This window comes from Dromiciops gliroides, chromosome 2 (assembly GCF_019393635.1).
Source record: "Dromiciops gliroides isolate mDroGli1 chromosome 2, mDroGli1.pri, whole genome shotgun sequence".
NCBI classification, from domain to species: domain Eukaryota; kingdom Metazoa; phylum Chordata; class Mammalia; order Microbiotheria; family Microbiotheriidae; genus Dromiciops; species Dromiciops gliroides.
The window spans coordinates 594,201,514-594,220,363 of NC_057862.1; the positions used below are offsets into that span (position 1 = coordinate 594,201,514).

The 18,850-nt window shown below is 37.3% G+C and overlaps 1 protein-coding gene and 1 long non-coding RNA gene across 2 annotated transcripts in view; one reads left to right on the forward strand and one right to left on the reverse strand.

The window, feature by feature from the left end:
• The window catches only part of EML6 (EMAP like 6), a 325,245-nt gene that overhangs the window by 180,635 nt on the left and 125,760 nt on the right, over window positions 1-18,850 (reverse strand).
• LOC122744172 lies at window positions 643-15,944 on the forward strand. Its single transcript, XR_006355053.1, has 3 exons — window positions 643-908; window positions 4,291-4,377; window positions 15,798-15,944. It is a non-coding gene; the product is annotated as an uncharacterized LOC122744172 (long non-coding RNA).

Here is an 18,850-nt window from a genome sequence, read left to right on the forward strand (position 1 = left end):
TTCCTTTCATCTTTAAGGATACTCCTCTAGGCCCCTTTACTGCTGGTAATCACTCATTGAAGATGGTGAGGGAACTATTTATTTATGTACATTTCTATGAGGTCTTGAATTAAATTTAAAACTTGGCTTTGTTGGAAAAAAAAAGGAAAGAAAAGAAAAAACCCATAAATGCACACACACCAAAAATGTCACTTTTGTGTCATGTCCTGGAAATAAAACAGACTGTTGTTCATGTGAAACAGGTCAGGGAGATAGCTAGTTCCAAAGATTGAAGTCCTAGAGGAAAACCTCTGAAGAATAAATAAATCCAGGCACCTTTAACCAGAATGCACCAGCTGAGCTCAATTCCTGAGAAACCCAATAAAATAGCCAGGACCCAAATCAAATAAAGCTTTATGAGGAAAAGTCAGGGCCAGGCACACATGCTTTTTATGCTATGCCTGAAACAGACACTCAAATATTTATTTTTTGCCTTTAGGAATCATCTGATTGACTTTAAAAAACATCACCAGGGCACCTCTTTCCCTGATACCGTTATCTTTCATCTCTCTCCAAGCCTTTCTTGGAATTCTTCCTGACTTCACCTGATATTACATACATATGATCTTTCCCTAGCTGAGATTCTACGAGAAAGAAAGCCATTTTCCCTCCCAGATAAGGAGATGAATGTCCTTCCCTGCAATGTCTTCTATCTCTATGGTAACAGGTTGGAATCTCCTGATGGATGGAAATATCCTTATATATTCAGAGAGAAAACAATTCTTTGAAGACTTGATTAATTTTATTTTTGCCATATGTACAAACAAGAGCCTTATGTTAGACCGAGTGCCAAATGAAAAGCAGAACAAGCAATCTTGTTTGGAACAGCAGAAAAACATTCTGAGTGAGTGTGAAGTAAGGCTTCTGAGGTACTGAGACCTTCCGTGAAAAATACTTAGATTTTTGCAACATCAATACTATAATGTTGCTATGTCGGTTATAATGATTTACAAAATTGATTGATGGGGCTTTTTGTTGTTGTTGTTGTTGTTGTTGTTGTTGTTTTGTCAGGAAAGAGAAGGGGAAGGTGGTTTAATGCACAGGCAACTGGAAGGCAGTTTCCAAATGTAAGAGAGTAGCATTCTTACTTCCTTTTGTGGGAAGAAGCCATGGAGCCGTGAGGGGGCGAAGAAGACAATGAACAGTTTAATAATAGTATTCTCCATTTCCCTAGCTTCCTTTGCAGAAGGTTGCCTTGAGAGAGAGTAGTTGAACTCTACATCATAGGAGGAGGAAAAATATACACAATGGTTTTATCCAGGGCTGCTGCTGCTTTTTTTTCCTTTGCAGGGCAATGAGGGTTAAGTGACTTGCCCAGGATCACACACATAGTAAGTATCAAGTGTCTGAGGCTACATTTGAACTCAGGTCCTCCTGAATACAGAGCCAGTGCTTTATCCACTACGCCACCGAGCTGACCCCTATCCAGGGCTTCTTAAACTTTTTCTACTCATGACCCCTTTTCCCCAGAGAAATTTTTACATGACCCTGGGTATATTGAATAGGTATGCATAACCTTTTCTATTGCTAAATTTTTACCCCCCACCCATTTAGTTATGCGAACCCATATAGAGTCATGACCCATAGTTTAAGAAGATTTGCTTTTATCTACCATTGACCTCCTGTCACCTCTAATCTGAGATTTGGGTTTTTATCTAAAAACTAAGGTCTAAGTTAGCATTACATATATCAGCAATAGGATGTATTAGTCCCACCTCTTTTCATTTTGGGCACAGGACCTCATTGCCTATTCTGTGTATAGTACTGTATAAATATTGTTGCCTATTGACTTGATAACATTAATTAATTGATAGGGTTTTTGTTTGTAAAACAACAATCAAGAATCCTGAATTCTCAGTTGGTTTAACATGTTCATTTTATGGTCACTACTGTTAGTCTTTGACTTGTGACCCCATATTTCTCCCTTGAACGTTGACTCTGATAATGCTGTGATCTCTGGCTCTGACCTCTAGTTGGGTCCCCTAGACAGACTAATAACTGCAACTCCATTAGGTTCCAGAACATGATCTTCTTTTGTCCTGAGATGTGACTTTGTTGTTAGCCTGTGCAACTCTTCCTTGGTCAGTGGTAAGGCTTTTCCACATCCTGTGATTTAAAATATAAAGTTCCCAAGCTGTCAGAAGGAAGTTACTGTTATTCCATTTTACATATTGGAAAATAATGACTGAAATACTGAAGGATTTTTGCTTCAAATGTCCCAGGGTCAGGTACCCAAATTTCAGTTCTGTCATAACTTCTTTTTATGACTGAGAATATATATTTTATTCTGTACATCTAATCCATCTCCTCAGTCTCCTATAGGTCCTGATTGGTCATTGTGTTGATCAGTATTTTTTAAGTAATAAATATTTTTATTTATAGTTTTGAGTTCTAATTTTTATCCCTCATTCCCTCCCTGAGGCAGTAAGCAATCAGATATGGGTTATACATGTACGATTATGTAAAACATTACTATATTAGTCATTTTTGTGCAAGAAAACTTGAATAAAAGAAAAAAATGAAAGAAAGTGAAAAGTCTGTGTTCCATCAATATCAGTTCTTTCTTTGGAGGTGGATAGTATGTTTCATTAATAGTCCTTTGGGATTGTCTTGGATCACTGTATTGTTGAGGATAGTTGTTGTTCACAGTTCTTCATCAAACAATATTGCTGTCTCTGTGCACAGCATTCTCTTGGTTCTGCTCACTTCACTATATATCAACTCATACAAGTCTTTCCAGGCCTTTCTGAAATCATCCTGCTTGTCATTTCTTTTGACACAATAATATTCCATCACCATAACATACCATAGCTTGTTTAGCCATTCCCCAACTGTTGGGCATTCCTTTGATTTCCAATTCTTAGCCACCACAAAAAGAGCTGCTATAAATATTTTTGTAGAAATAGATCTTTTTCTCTTTTGGGGGATGTCTTTGGGATAAACTTAAAGGATTACAGTCTCAAATATGGCATAGGCATGATCCTCTTCCCAACTCCAACCCATGGGAAATTCGTCAATTAATCAATGTATGGATGCAGAGCAACCCAATCCCTCTATTTCAAGTTGTCCTGAAAAAATGAGAGCGTTTTAAAGACACTAAATTAAAATAATTATCCAAATATTCAACTACCCTGGGTTCACATATTGGTGTCTTCTCTGGTACACTTCATGTGAAGGGGAACCTCATGTCCTGTGATACTATGGTATAATCCTTTAATGTGGAGATGAATTTATTTTATGCTTACAGCCTGTATTGAAGGAAAAACAGTAAAATGAAATAAAGTTTATATTAAAATATTAAAATACTATTAAGCAATATCTAGCTAAATTTCAATGAGATTTGTTATTCCTCAAGTCTTTAATTTATGAACATATATTTTGAGATTCAGAGTAGAATCACAAAATGTTAGAGCTAGGCAAACTTCAGCCTTTGCCTATCAAGGTAGCCCACTAGGAATAAAATTAATTCTTGCAAATAATAAGTAAGGAGAGGTTGCTCAGACTCCATAAAAGAATTACATATCAGAGCTGGAAGAGACATAGTAGCATCTGGTCATTTTACAGATGAGGAAATGGTCCCAGAGAATTTGAAGTGACTTGCCCACAGCATAAAGTGAGCTTGGGGTAGAAATGGAACCAGAACCCACTTTCAGGTCTGTTTTCTTTATCCTACATGATTCTGCTGTTAGTGTGAGGCAGTATTTGAACTTTAGCTTTCATATACATCTATACAATGACCATATAACCAATGGGAAGGAGATTAATTAGTCTAAAATATAACTATTTTGGCTATTCAAGGTAAAAACATGGAAAATTCTTTTCCACCAAATTGACTGGTAGTTTTAGCATTGGGCACACAGCCTTATAATCATGGTTTTCTGAGAGAAAATTTAAAAATCTAATTTTAATAAGATAGCTTTAATAGTAAATTGGTGATATTTACATAGTTCTTTAAAGTTTTGAAGCACTGTATAAATCTTATTTCATTTGTGCCCCACAAGTAGGTATTATTATTCCTGTTTAACAAATGGGGAAACTGAGGCTCAAAGAACTTAATAATTTGTCATTGGACACACAATTAGTAGGTCAGAGGCAAGATCTAAACACAGGCCTTCTCCCTCAGTGAGTCCAGCTTGCTGCCTCTACTACCCTGCTTCTCTGTAGTCTGCTGAAGTCTATAAAGCAAAAGTGAGGCAACATTCATCTGGATGTTGATATAGTCTTCTGAGAGCATTTTTTTTGCCTTTACAGGAAAATGGCTATGAACAGGAATGCCCCAAACCACACTTTCTGTGAATTTCATGTGAAAAAGTCACCAAATGATTGGGCCATCATAAGGTATAAACCCTCAGTATTTTTGTCAATAAAGCTAATAGTCCTCTTCATATTATGGAATGTATATTTAACTTAAATTATGTTTTTTAACCTTTCATTACAGAGAATTATCTATCTTTGAATTGATGCTAAAAATCAAACCTCAAAGAGATAAATCTATAATTATATGATAGAATAACTGCTACAACAGTTAATGGTGACTGGAAAAGCATAAAATAGCAATTAAATTACATGAAAACATCTGATTTAAAATAAAAACCAAATTTATTGAAAACTTAAGCTATGAATTCTTTGTTCATGACAAAATGGATGAATTAACCCAAAGCCCCAAGTATTTTTTCACTGTAGGACCTTCCTGCTAGCTTTGGCCTAATGGACTCTGTCCCAGAATTTACCAAGTTTGCCATACTTTTAATCTGGGTTTGAAGCTTCTGGGGAGGAGAAGCAGGAAGGAAATGCATTTTATACACCATATGCAGGCAGTGTCTAGCACAGACATCTCAAACTGGACATCAAATACACAGCTAAGACTCAACATTTCCAAAACAGAATGTATTGTCTCTGCCCTAAACCCTCTTCCCCTCCTACCTTCCCTATTACTGTGTGGAGGGCACCAACATCCTCCTAGTTCCTCAGGCTTACAGCTGAGGAGTCTCTTGGATTCCTATCTCTCACCTCCCATATCCAAGCTGTTGCTAAGGACTGTCAGTTTCACCTTCATAATATTTCTCAAATAATTTCTCCTCTGATTTCACCACCTTTTTTTTTTTTTTGTGCAGACCCTCCTCACTTCAGGTAGGAACTATTACAATAGCCTGCTGGAGGATCTAGCGGCCACCACTTCAAGGCATTCCACCACCAAAATGATTTTCCTAAAGCACAGATCCAACTATGTCACACCCCTTATCACATGAGATACTATTTGTAAAAACTGCTTAGCACAGTATCTGGTATATAGTAGGTGCTTCCCCTTCTCCACTACTAACTCTATAAACTTCAATGGCTCCCCATTGACTTCAAGATCAAATATGAAGCCCTCTAGTTTGCATTCAAAGCCCTTCACAACCTAAGCTGCTTGTGCCTGTCTAGTCTTCTTGTACCTTACTCCCTACCACATCTTCTTTAATCCAGTGACATTGGCCTCCTGACTGACCATTCCACAAACAAGACATTCCATCTGTCATTTCTCAGCATTTTCTCTGGCTGTCCCCCATGCCTGGAATGCTCTCTCCCTCCTTAACTCCCCCTACTGACTTCCTTGGCTTCCTACAAGTCCCACCTAAAATTTCATCTTTTACAGGAAGCCTTTCCCAATCCTTCTCCATCCTACTTCTTGCCCTCTGTTACTACCTATTTATCACGTTTATAGCTTGTTTGTAATATATTTGCTTGCTTGTTGTCTCCCATGTTTGATTGTAAATTCCTTGAGGGCAGAAACTGTGGCTGGTCTCTTTTTATATCCCCAGTGCTTAGTACAGTGAATGGTATATAGTAGTCACTTAATAAGTGCTCATTGACTGACTAGTGAGACTTATCCTAGGGTACCGGCTTATCCTCTACTCCCTCTCTCCAGGACCTTGGGGGTGGTGCCTCTGTATGGTGACAAGGTGAACTGATGGTTTAGCTAGGGACTATGAGGAGCTGATTGGTGTAGTTTGAATTGGCAGGGCTGCCTGAGTCCTCTATTACTTTTCTCTGCCCACTAGAAGGGGTTAGCTCATAGCCCCCTAATTCTCAACTAAACTGGGATGACCACAGATAGTCCTGTCTTGTTTTCTTCTCAGTTTAGGGAGAAAGAGCCAGGGAGACTGGGATACATTCTTTCTGAGCTTCTAGCCAAAAGCAGCCAGCGCTCATGTCATTTACTCTCTGATGTTCCTACTCTGCGTTTTTCTGTCTGTCCATGTTTTGATAAATGAAAATGTTAAGGACCACCTAAATCCTGTTTGTGTGATTAATGCTGGAAATGAATAGGTGAAAGGTCTTTGACCCTTTAAAGAGATGGTAGACAGAAGAAGAGATAAGAAAAGATACTCTATCGTGCTTTCTTTGCATGAATTAGGGGCTATGGGTGTAGAACATTGCATTTGTTGTCAGGCTTTTGAAATATGACTAAATTTCATCGAACTGTGTTCTTCTCTCTTCTTATTCTCCAAAAAACTTGATCTCTTGGAGGTTAAAGAGACTGGGGTATATTGAGAAATAGGCAATATGAAAACTATATATATATATATATATATATATATATATATATATATATAGAAAAGTCAGTAATAGTCTCAGATAACAGCATACTTCTCTTGATAGAGACTCATGGGGCTACAGAGATAAAATATTGCATAAATTAAGAGATGTGCTCAGTATATCATTGTTTTTACTTAATTATTTTTCTTTGTTAAAAAGTAAAGTTCAGGGGCAGCTAGGTGGCACAGTGGATAGAGCACCAGCCCTGGAGTCAGGAGGACCTGAGTTCAAATCCGGCCTCAGACACATAACACTTACTAGCTGTGTGACCCTGGGCAAGTCACTTAACCCCAATTGCCTCACTTAAAAAAAAAATAAAGTTCACTTCCATGCTTGGAAGCTGGGAACAGGACTGTGGGTATACTCAGAATTATATTGGTGTGAAAACAAAAGGCATCAATTATACTTTTTTAAAATTCTTTTTTTCTTTTCTTTATATTCTTTTTATATATTTATTTTATGTTTATATTTACTTCATATTTATTCTTTATGTTCTTTATATTCTTTTTTGATTCTTTTTTTAAAAAGAAAAAAAAAGAGATGAGAGACATTATTCCCCTTCTTTATGAGCTAAGGTTCAGGGGAAAGGTCAAAGAGACCACTTGGATTCTTATAAGAAGAGGGCCTACAATCCTAAACCATAATTATCCTCTAGACTAAACAGAGAAGCCTTGAAGTAAACTCAAGCCTGTAAAGGATAAGGTTCAATTAGGTTGAGTATTAGGATTGAGGTGAGATGTGGGGTGAGAATGGAGCTGCTGAAGCCCAGCATTGCTTTTAGCTTTGCTCTGGGTGCTATGTTTTTTGGGTTTGGTTTTTTTTGCTGTTATTTTAGCCTGAGTCAGTCTGGCTGGAGATTGCTATGGCTAATTACCAGGTAAGAGTTCTCCTAGCAACTGCACAAATATTTAGCTTAGTTCTCTACCTCATCAATAAAGGTTCAAGTTATCTATGAAACCTCAATCCAACATTGTTGTACATGGGACCTTCATTATATACATTATACATTATATAGAGAGATTTACTTTCCTTATTTCACTTTGTAATTGTTAAATTAGGATTTGTTTTCCAAAACAATTTAAAATTGTTACCAAATCTCTATCACTGAAACTAAAATTTAATGAATACTTCAATAAAATTTCAAATTTATTGAGAAACCTCGGGACTGACATGACACCTTGATACTTTACCTACCTTGCCATGTCACTGATAATAAGGTACTATGCCTTCTCAGTTGAGCTAATCCATTTCTTTTTTTTTTTTTTTTTTTTAGTGAGGCAATTGGTGACTTGCCCAGGGTCACACAGCTAGTAAGTGTCAAGTGTCTGAGGCCGGATTTGAACTCAGGTACTCCTGACTCCAAGACCGGTGCTTTATCCACTGCGCCACCTAGCTGCCCCGAGCTAATCCATTTCTAAGAGATAAACACCAGGCCTACCTATGACCTGTGGCTGAGATCCCATATCTTCCTATGGTCCTAAAGCTGGATACCTACTTAAACATATTCTAAACTTCCCAAAATATAATTCCTTTCTGGACTCTCTTCAATTCAAGGATTTCCTTAGCCCTGAGATACATAATAGGGGAAGGGAACAGACATTTATATAGCCCCTACCATGTGCCAGACACTCTACTACGTATTTTATAAATACTACCTCATTTGATTCTCATGACAATCCTGGGAAGTAGGTATAATTCCTATCCCCATTTTTATAGTTGAGGAAACTAGTAAAAATGTCTTTCTTCACCATCAGATCCAAAGACTATTTCCAATAGAATAGCAGATTGATGGGAATGAAGCCCACTTGATGAAATTACAGGATGTAAGGGGCAGGTAACAAAAACAATGAGATGTGAAAGTATACCTTGTTAAGACTATGAATGGCCCACATTCCCAGCCTGCCAAGGCCATGAAATTTGATTGGCCAATTTTCACTTTGTAAAGAGTCTACCCTTTTGAGACTTTGACTAGGTCACTTCCATAACATAGGACCAGGAAATTTGTTTAAGGATTGGTGAAGATAGTGGACTTTCCTATGTATTTCTATCTCCTCCCACTTCCATCAGTTATGGTGTGTTACAACAGAAGGATGTGACTATTGGAGTTCAGTTTCAAAGACGAGTCAGTGAGTCTAGCTCCCAAACTAGGAATCCTATTCATGAAATGACTTGACATTTTAACAAGTCCAAGAATATAGGTTCAAGTTCCTTCCAAAAGATCATTATAGTACTTAAGGTCAAGATTTCAGGGGAGCCTGAAATTAGAGACTATAGGAACTACTGCCAAGGAGCAAGAGATTTGGGATCCAGGGAGGAACAGTGAAAGGGACACAAAAAGACATCGGGGGTCCAGGGAAACTGAAAGTACAAGTTGCCTTGCTATTTGTGTTCCCTTATATGTATGTCTTTCCACTTGGGACCTCCTTGATTTTGACTTTTCCCATTTACACTGTATGTATTTATGAGAGGATACATCCTGGATTTATGGGGGAGACACATTTTTTGCTACTGTTAAATATTCCATTTCAGCAAATGCATTTGCTTTGAGCTAATTATGTGCTCTCACTGACTAGAAAAAATGCAAATGCCTCAGGGAGACTGATGAGCTATAATTTTAGGAATGTGGCCCCATAGAGTGCACTAGAAAAGGAATCATTCTCATGGGCACCCAAAATGACAGTAAATACATGTTGGGGGGAGGAAGTTCTAGAAGGAGAGCTACACTTAAATCTTATATTTTAAAAAATTGTGAAAAGAATGAAGGGAGAGTCAAAAAGGACCAGGTTTATGACTTCAGGAACCTCAAGATCTTTTTGTAGATTACATTATGCTAATTGCATCAAACATCAGAATACTGAAGAACCTTCTGAACAAGACCTGCAATCACTTGAGGTTTAGCTTGATCAAGCACATAAGAAACACCAAGTGGATGAAGAATGCCTGTTCAGATTACAGTCTATCTTTGGATGGATAGACTAGAGAGTTTTGTCCATCAAACAGTCATTATTTACTAAGTACCTCTTACATGCCAAACACTGTGCTGATTTGCAAGATACACAAGGAGGCAAAAGACAATTCTTGCCCTCAAGGAGCTCACAATCTAATAGGGCAGACAACAAGCAAACAAACAAACATATAAAAACAAGCTATATGCAGGATAAATGAGAAATCATTAAGAGAGGGAAGGCACTAGAATTAAAAGGCGGAGACAAAAACTTTCTATAAAAAGGTGGATTTTACTTGACACTTGAAGGCAGCCAGGGAAGTCAGTAGGCAGAGTTGAGGAGGGAGAGTATTTCAGGTATGGAAGACAGCCAAAGAAAAAGTTGAGAGTAGAGAGATGAAATATCCTGTTCCTAGAATAGCAAGGAGGTCAGTGTCACTAAATGGCATGGAGTAAGATGGAAGAAGATAGAAAGGTAGGTGGAGGTTAGGTTATGAAGGGCTTTGAATGCCAAACAGAGGTCTTTGTTCTTGACAAGCTATAGGGAACCACTAGAGTTTATTTAGTAGGGGGATGATCCAGTCAGACCTAAACTTTAGGAAAATCATTGAATGGAGAATGGATCAGGGTGGAGAGAAATCTGAGGCAGGCAGACCCACCAGCAGGTTGTTGCAATAGTCTAGGGCCTATTCCTACAGTCCTAAAAGGTTCCTTTCCTCCCTCTTCCCTCCTCCCCCTCCCCTAGGGCTCCATTCTTTGTTCTGAATGTGCCCCCCCATTCTTGAACTTAAATAATAAATATTGATTTATAACACTTAAAAAAGTGGTGGAAGAGTGGTGGGTCAGGGAAGAGAAGGCAGCATATTCAAGAGATGTTGCAAAGGGGAAATAAACAGGCTTTGTCAACAAATTGGACATGGGAGTGTGAAATAGCGAGGAGTCCAAGATGACGCCTGGGTTATGAGCCTGAGGGACTGGGAGGATGGTAGTGCCTTCTACAGTAACAGGAAAGGGAAAAATGGGGGAAGGGTTTAGGAGGAAAAACTATAAGTTTTGATTTGAGTGTGCTGAGTTTAAGATGTCTATCCAGTTCAGGATATCTGAAAGTTGAGATGTGAGATTGGAGGTTAGCAGAGAGGTCCGGGCAGGGTAAGTCAATTTAAGAATGATCAGGACATATACCTGGGACAGATGGTACAGATGGACAACAAGTTGGACTCGGATTTCAACAGGTGGAAAAGAGCAGGTTGAATTGCCTTTGGAAAATTGCAAAGTTCCTATAATGACCTCAAGCTTCCCATGAAAGCAAAAAGATCTTTTTAATGCTGACATTCCACTAGTAATGCTGCATGGCAGCAAGATAGAGAATATAGTAGATTTTTGAAGCATTAAAACTGAATATCACCCAGAAAGCAATGAAGGGCATATAGCAGGATGCAACATGTAATATCTATCATTTATATAGAGCTTTAATTTCTGCAAAAATGTTTTACAAATATTATCCCATTTGATCCTTACAACCCCCTTGGAAGTGTAATGATTGGAATGACGCCACCTACTGGAGACTTGCTGTGGAGAGCTCCACCATGAGAAAAATGCCTCAGAGGCATTGTGGCTTTTCCTTGGCGTCAGGAAATGACGTTTGCTCATGGGTGCTGTCTATCAAGTCTACCAGCCAATCAACTGGAGGAGCCTCCTATGGTCTGGGAGGAGACAGGAAGGAGGAAAGGGAGCCTGCGCAGGGAGCGCTGGCCCTTTTTGGCTTCCGGACTTGATGGTGGTGGCGGCAGAGGACTTCACAGGAAATTTGAGGAAAGATAGGAATGCCAGGCTGTTAGAATTCTGTTCTCAATCTTTTTCTTTCTATTTTCCAATAAACCCTTAAAAACCTAAACTCGTTTTATCAGTGATTTTTAGTCAGTTTCCCCCAGACTGGGGGAACACATTAGAATCCACATTTAGAATCTTAAATTACACAGAAGGTAGGTACCATTTTTTAGATGAGGAGATTGAGTCAGATAGAGGTTAAGTGACTTGCCTAGGGTCATGTAGTAAGTGTCAAAGGCTGAATTTGAACTCAGGTCTTCTTGACTCCAGGTCTAGTGCTCTATCTAATGTACCACCCAGCTGCTTCAACATATAGCCCATGAGGAACTCTGAATTATAGGAGCAAAAGATGTAATCAAGGAATTATATGATAGGAAGAGCAGATGAACTAGTAACAAGGCAAAGGCAAGGGATGACAGGTGGGCAACCAGAGGGTCTCACTAGCACCCTCACCATGTGAGAATGTTGGGTAGATCCCCAAAGGTGAACTTATGGAAAGAAATGGACAAGAGTCACACAGCATGGACAGGCAGGAATGGGTTGCTATCCACATCATCGAAGGGAACTTCCCCATCAGTGAATTCACAGGTCTATTTGAGTATTTGAGAAGTAAAAAAAAATGTGCTGGGTATAAGAGATATAAACAACGTAATGTATTCTTTTTTATATCATAAAAGTATTTTATTATTTTCTAGTTACATGTAGAGATAGTTTTCAACATTTGTTTTCCTAAGATTTCTAGTTTCAAATTTTTCTCCCCTCCCTCCCCCATCCCCAAAACAGCAAGCAATCTGATATAGGTTATATATGTACAATCACATTAAACATATTTCTGTACTAGTCAGTCATGCTGTGAAAGAAGAATCAGAGCAAAAGGGAAAAACCTCAAAAAAGAAAAACAAAAAAGTAGAAATAGTATGGCTCAATCTGCATCTAGATTCCAAAGTTCTTTTTTTTTTCTGGATTTGGAGAGCATTTTCCATCATGAGTCCTTTGGAACAATCTTGGACCATTGTATTGCTAAGAAGAATCAAGTCTATTACAGCTGATCAACACACAATGATGTTGATACTGTGCACAATGTTCTCCTGGTTCTGATTATCTCACTGAGCATCAGTTCATGTGAGTCCTTCCAGGTTTCTCTGAAATCCACCTGTTCGTTGTTTCTTACAGCACAATAGTATTCCATTAATGTAATGTATTCTTAGAACTTAAAGAATGGAGAAATTTTTTTCCAGTGAGGGTCATGGGGGGATGGAGTCATGGAGGAAATTGCATGAGCTGAATCTTGAAGTCAGGACTTCAAAATATAAAGATGGTGAGGGGAAGGGCAAATGTAGGAAACAACATGAGAAGAGACAGAAAAGCAGGAATCAATCAATCAACCAGCATTTTGTTAAGTGCCTGTGATGTGCCAGAAATTGTACCAGGCAGAGAAAAGTAAGGATTGGTCTAGAGGATAGTAAAGAATCCAGTTTGGCTGAAGTGTAAACTATTCTACAGAGAGTAGCAGGATATTGGAATGGAAAGATATCTTGGAACCAGATTTGTGCAGGTTTTCAAATGCCAGGCTAAGGAATTTAGACTTTATTTAGTAGGCAATTGGAAAAGACAAACTTTTGAGGAAGACTTTAGGGGAAAGATAATAAGGAAAATTTTGGACATGTTACGTTATCTCTAGAACATCCAGGGTGAGACAGGACTGAAACTGGAAAGTAAAAGGAGATGGAAGTAGAGATTTTGAAATCATCTTCATAGAGATGATAGCTAAATCCATGAGAGGTGATGAAGTTACCAAGAGAGAAAGTATAAAAGGAGCAGAGAAGAGGGCCTCAGATACCATCTAAAGGGACACCCACAGTTAGAAGGCATGGTAGATGATAAGTGAGCGATGCAGACTGAGAAGGAGCATTCAGATAGATAGGAGACAAAACAGGAGAGGCTAGTTTCATGAAAATTCAAAGGATCCAGGAGGACAAGGCAGTCAACAGCATGAAAAGCAACAGACAGACCAAGAAGTCTGAGGACTGAGAAAAGACCATCATCAGATCTGGCAGTTAAAGAGATCCCTGATAACTTTGAAAAGAGCAAATTTGGTTGAGTCATGAGGTCAAAAGTCAGATTGCAAAAGGTTGAAGAGTAAGAGGAGAGGGATCAAATGCAGAGTACAAAAAACTTTTTTCAAGGAGTTTGACTAAGAAAAGGAGGGGAGATAAAGGATAATAATTTTTTTTAAGGTTGAAGAAGATGGGTGCATTCTGTTTGCCATTCAAATCCCTCCAAAACTAGCCCCTTCCTACATTCCAGCCTTCTTATACATTATTCACTGGCATGTGCTCTGATCCAGTGACATGGGCCTGGTTTTTCCATGAACAAGACACTCCATCTTTCAATCTGGGCATTTTCTTTGACCATCCCCCAAGCCTGGAATATTCTCCCTCCTACCCTCACACTACTGACTTTCCTGGCTTCCTTTAAATGCCAACTAAAATTCCACCTTTGACAGGAAGCCTTCCTCAATCCCTCTTAATTCCAGTATTTTACCTCTATTAAGTATCTCCTATTTGTCCTACAAAATCTTGTTTGACTTCCTCATTAGATTAGGAGTTCCTTGAAGGCATGGACTCTCTTTTGCCTCTTTTTCTAAACCCAACACTGAGCACAGAGCTTAATGAATATTTACTAGTTGATTAATTGTTTGAGGGAAGTAGTAAAAAAGCCAGTTCATAGAAAGAAGCTGTGAGAGAATGAAAGAGAAATTGAGAGGGGGGGCGGGGAAGAGAGAGAGAGAGAGAGAGAGAGAGAGAGAGAGAGAGAGAGAGAGAGAGAGAGAATGATTGATGCTGTAACTTAATAGAGAAAATGGGAGAGGATGGGATAATGTGAACATGCAGACAAGAAGAAGGGTTGGCCCTGGTAAGGAGGGCCACCTTTTGCTAGTGACTGGGGAAAAGGAGAAAGTTTCGAGATGAAGAGACTGGAGAAAGAAGGAGCTCATATTAAATGACCTCGATTTTCTCAGTAAAGCAAGGGCCTCAGCTGAGAAGGAGGAGGGAAGGAAAAGTACTAGAAATTTAAGGAGGGGAAAGAAAGTCTGGAATGGCTTCTTTGGAGAGTGAAATATGAATTATTTAGGAAGAAATAAAAGAACTACCTTGCTGCAATGAAGGCTTAAGTAATGTACCTAATCATCACAGTTATGAGATTTCCCCCAGTTGTGTTCGAGCTGTGTGTATATGTGTAAATATGTGTGTGTGTATATATATATATATATATATATATGTGTGTGTATATATATATATAATTCATTCAACCATTAATTACTTAATTATTAGGTAGCTGGTATGGGTTTATTTTTTATATTTAATATATATGTTTAAGAGTAATTTACATGACTATGATTGTTGAAGCCATGTAAGTGATGAGATTGCATGCCTACCCTACTTTCCCAAAGAGGAGATGGGAAAATGAGCATCATTCTTTGATGAGGGTTGCAAAAGATAATGGGAATGTCAGGAAAAGTCAAGTTATCACTGAAAGGAATAATGATAATAACAATAATAATTAACATTTACAAAGCACTGAAGGTTTGTAAAACACTATACACATGATTTATTTTATCTTCACAATAACCCTGGGCAGTACTATTAGTATCACCATTTTACAGATGAGGAAACTGAAGCAAAAAGAAGTTAAGTGATTTACCCAGAGGTTAAGTGACTCATGCAACCAGTTATACAGATAAAATAAAGTGATTTGCCTTCCCTTCATGTTGTTGTTCAGTCATTCGGTCATGTTCAATTCTTCATGACCCCATGGGCAATACTGTATGGGGTTTTCTTAGCAAAGATACTGGAGTGGTTTGCCATTTTCTTCTCTTGTAGTTTAAGGCCAAGAGAGGTTTAGTGATTTGCCCAGGATCATATAGCTAGTAAGCGTCTGAGGCTGAATTTGAACTCAGGTCTTCTTGAATCCAGGCCCAGTGCTCTATCCACTAAGTCACCTAGCTATCTCCTTCATGAGCTCCCCTTAAATCCATCTTCTCATCATCATTAATTCATTCAACAAACATTTGCTAAATATTTATGATGTGGAGGGCACTGTGTAAGATATGCAAGACCTTAAAATGGTATCTAATATTACTATATTATATATACATATATAATATCTGTATGTATTTACATATATATATTTCATGTGTATAGAGAGAGAGATTTTATATCTATTTCTGTATATATATGTATGTACAACATTTGAGCTCCATAGGTTTTCAACTGTATATCATAGATCAGGTAAAATATATTCTTTATCCATTTGTTGTTTTGTGGAATTTTTTCTTATGTGGAAAGTTAGACTGGCTCTTTTGAGTGGTTATAGATCCCATCCAGGATTCTCTGTAATATTCTAGGGCCTAATGCAATGAGTACAATGCCAGACACAAACAAGAGCGTCTATAGGGAATCCATCTTCATCTGGGACCTGACTCTGGATCATCTCCATGATGCTGATGAACACCTTTGATGATCATACATCTCTCCCTGTTTAATAATAATGATCAGAGGGTTATGAAATAAAGTTATCTCCATTTGTACATCTTTCAAGTAAACAGAAGGTAAATGGGTTTTCTTTAATTAAAAGATTTATGAGTCATCTTTAGTTTTCACAGGTAGCTGCTAACATGAATTTAATCTTCCTATGTTAATTCTCCATTTTTTTCTAGAAATATTATACATCATGAAATGAAAGTGATCTTCTGCCTTTGAAGATAAACTTTTATTATATTCCATAGGCAAAACTCCCACTAATGATTGTCACCAACAAAAAATTTATAAGTATGACTTTACTTTAAAAATAATAACTTTTCAAATGTTGTCAAAGTTTTCTCATCTGTAAAATAAGGAATTTGTACTACTTAATTTCTAAGGTCTCTTCTATCTAGGTAGCACAGTGGATAAAGCTAACAAATCAAGAAAATCTGAGCTCAAATCTAGTCTCAGATACTAATTAGCTGTGTGACCCTGGGAAAGTCACTTGATTTCTATCTCAGTTTCCATATCTATAATATGGGACAATAATAGCACCTACCTCCCAGGATTATGTGAAGACAAATTGAGCCAATATTTGTAAAGTGCTTTGCAAACCTTAAAGCATAAGATACATATTACTATTATTATTCTAATTTTCTACTTTATGATTTTATACTCTATTTTATACTCTACTTTTCTCTACTTTGATACTTTAAACAAAATCTTTACAAATTCTTCATTAGACTTATAATTTTATTAGTGCAGGGAAGTTCTAGCAAGGAAACTCCTTCAGTAGATGCAGATTGGTATATATTCTATATCTTACAGTCTTCAGGTATTGCCTGTGACAATGACAAGTTAAAATGACTTGCCATAGATCACTTGACTATTTTCTGTCAACCAGGGAACTTAAACTCAGGTCATCTTGATTAGAAGGTCAACTCATTATTCACTCAGTCATATTTTCCTTCTTGATTTACAAAGTAATTCATTATTAAACTTAGAATAGTCATTTTGTTAATCATTAGAAAACATTTCTGAGTAGCATATGTCTTGTATATAGAAATGCATTCAGAGGATACAACATCCATTCCTATAAAAAAACACTAGAGAGTACAGGAATAAAAGAAGCTTTCCTTAAAAAGATAAGTAATATTTATCCAAAACTGTCAGAAAGCATTATATGTAATGGGGATAAACTAGAAGCCTTCCCAATGAGATCAGGGGTGAAGCAAGGCTGTCCATTATCAACCCTATTATTCAATATTATACTAGAAATGTTAGCTATAGCAATAAGAAAAGAAAAAGAAATGGAAGGAATTAGAATAGGCAAGGAGGAAACAAAACTATCACTCTTTGCAGATGATATGGTGGTATACTTAGAGAATCCTAAAGAATAAACAGAAAAGCTAGTGGAAATAATTAACAATTTTAGCAAAGTTGCAGGATACAAAGTAAACCCACACAACTCATCAGCATTTCCATATATTACCAACAAAGTCCAGCAGCAAGAGATAGGAAGAGAAATTCCATTTTAAATAACTGTAGACAACATAAAATACATGAGTCTACTTGCCAAAACAAACACAGGAACTATATGAACACAATTATAAAACACTTTTCACACAAATAAAGTCAGATCTAAACAACTGGAAAAATAATAATTACTGATGTGTAAGCTGAGCTAATATAATAAAAATGATAATTCTACCTAAATTAATTAATTTATTCAGTGCCATACCAATCAAACTATCAAAACAACTTTCTTTATAAAGCTAGAAAAAAATAATAAAATTCATCTAGAACCAGAAAACATCAAGAATATCAAGGGAATCAATAGAAAAATGTGAAGGAAGGTGGTCTAGCCATTCCAGATCTCAAATTGTGTTATAAAGTGGTAATTATCAAAACAATCTGGTACTGGCTAAGAAATAGAGTGGTGGATCAGTGGAATAGATTAGGTACACATTACATTATAGTAAATGACCATAGTAATCTAGTATATAATAAACCCAAAGATCCAAGCCTTTGGAACAAAAACTCAGTTTTTGACAACTACTGGGAAAACAGAAAAATAGTATGGCAGAAACTAGGTATAGACCAACATCTCACACTGCATACCAAGATACAGTCAAAATGAGCACATGATTTAAAAATCAAAGGTGTGGGGCAGCTAGGTGGCACAGTGGATAGAGCACCAGCCCTGGAGTCAGGAGTACCTGAGTTCAAATCTGGCCTCAGACACTTGACACTTACTAGCTGTGTGACCCTGGGCAAGTCACTTAACCCCAATTGCCTCACTAAAAAAAAAAAAAAAGAAAAAAAAAGAAAAAAATCAAAGGTGATACTGTAAGCAGATTAGGAGAGCATGGAATAGTTTATTTGTCAGATCTATGGGTAATGGAAGAATTTAGGATAAAAACATAGAGCATTACAAAATGTAAAATAGATTATTTTGATTATATAAAATTAATATTTTTTTCACAAACAAAACCAATGCAACCAAAATTAAAAGGAAAGTAGAAATCTGAGGGGAACATTGTACAGCAATAAAAGTTCTCATTTCTCAAACATATAGAGAACTGAATCAAATTTATAAAAATGCAAGTTATTTCCCAATTGATAAATAGTCAAAAGATATGGATAGGCAATTTTCAAACAGAGAAATAAAAAAATGCTCTAGATCACTATTGAGTAGAGAAATGCAAATAAAACTCTGAGGTACCACCTCACACCTATCAGATTGGCTAATATGACAGAAAAGGAAAATGATAAATGTTGGAGGGGATATGGGAAAACTGGGATACTAATGCACTGTTGGTGGAATTGTGAATTGATCCAAGCATTCTGGAGAGCAATTTGGAACTATGCCCAATGGGCTAAAAAAAAAAACCAAACCCAAAAGCTGTGCATACCCTTTGATCCAGCAAAACCA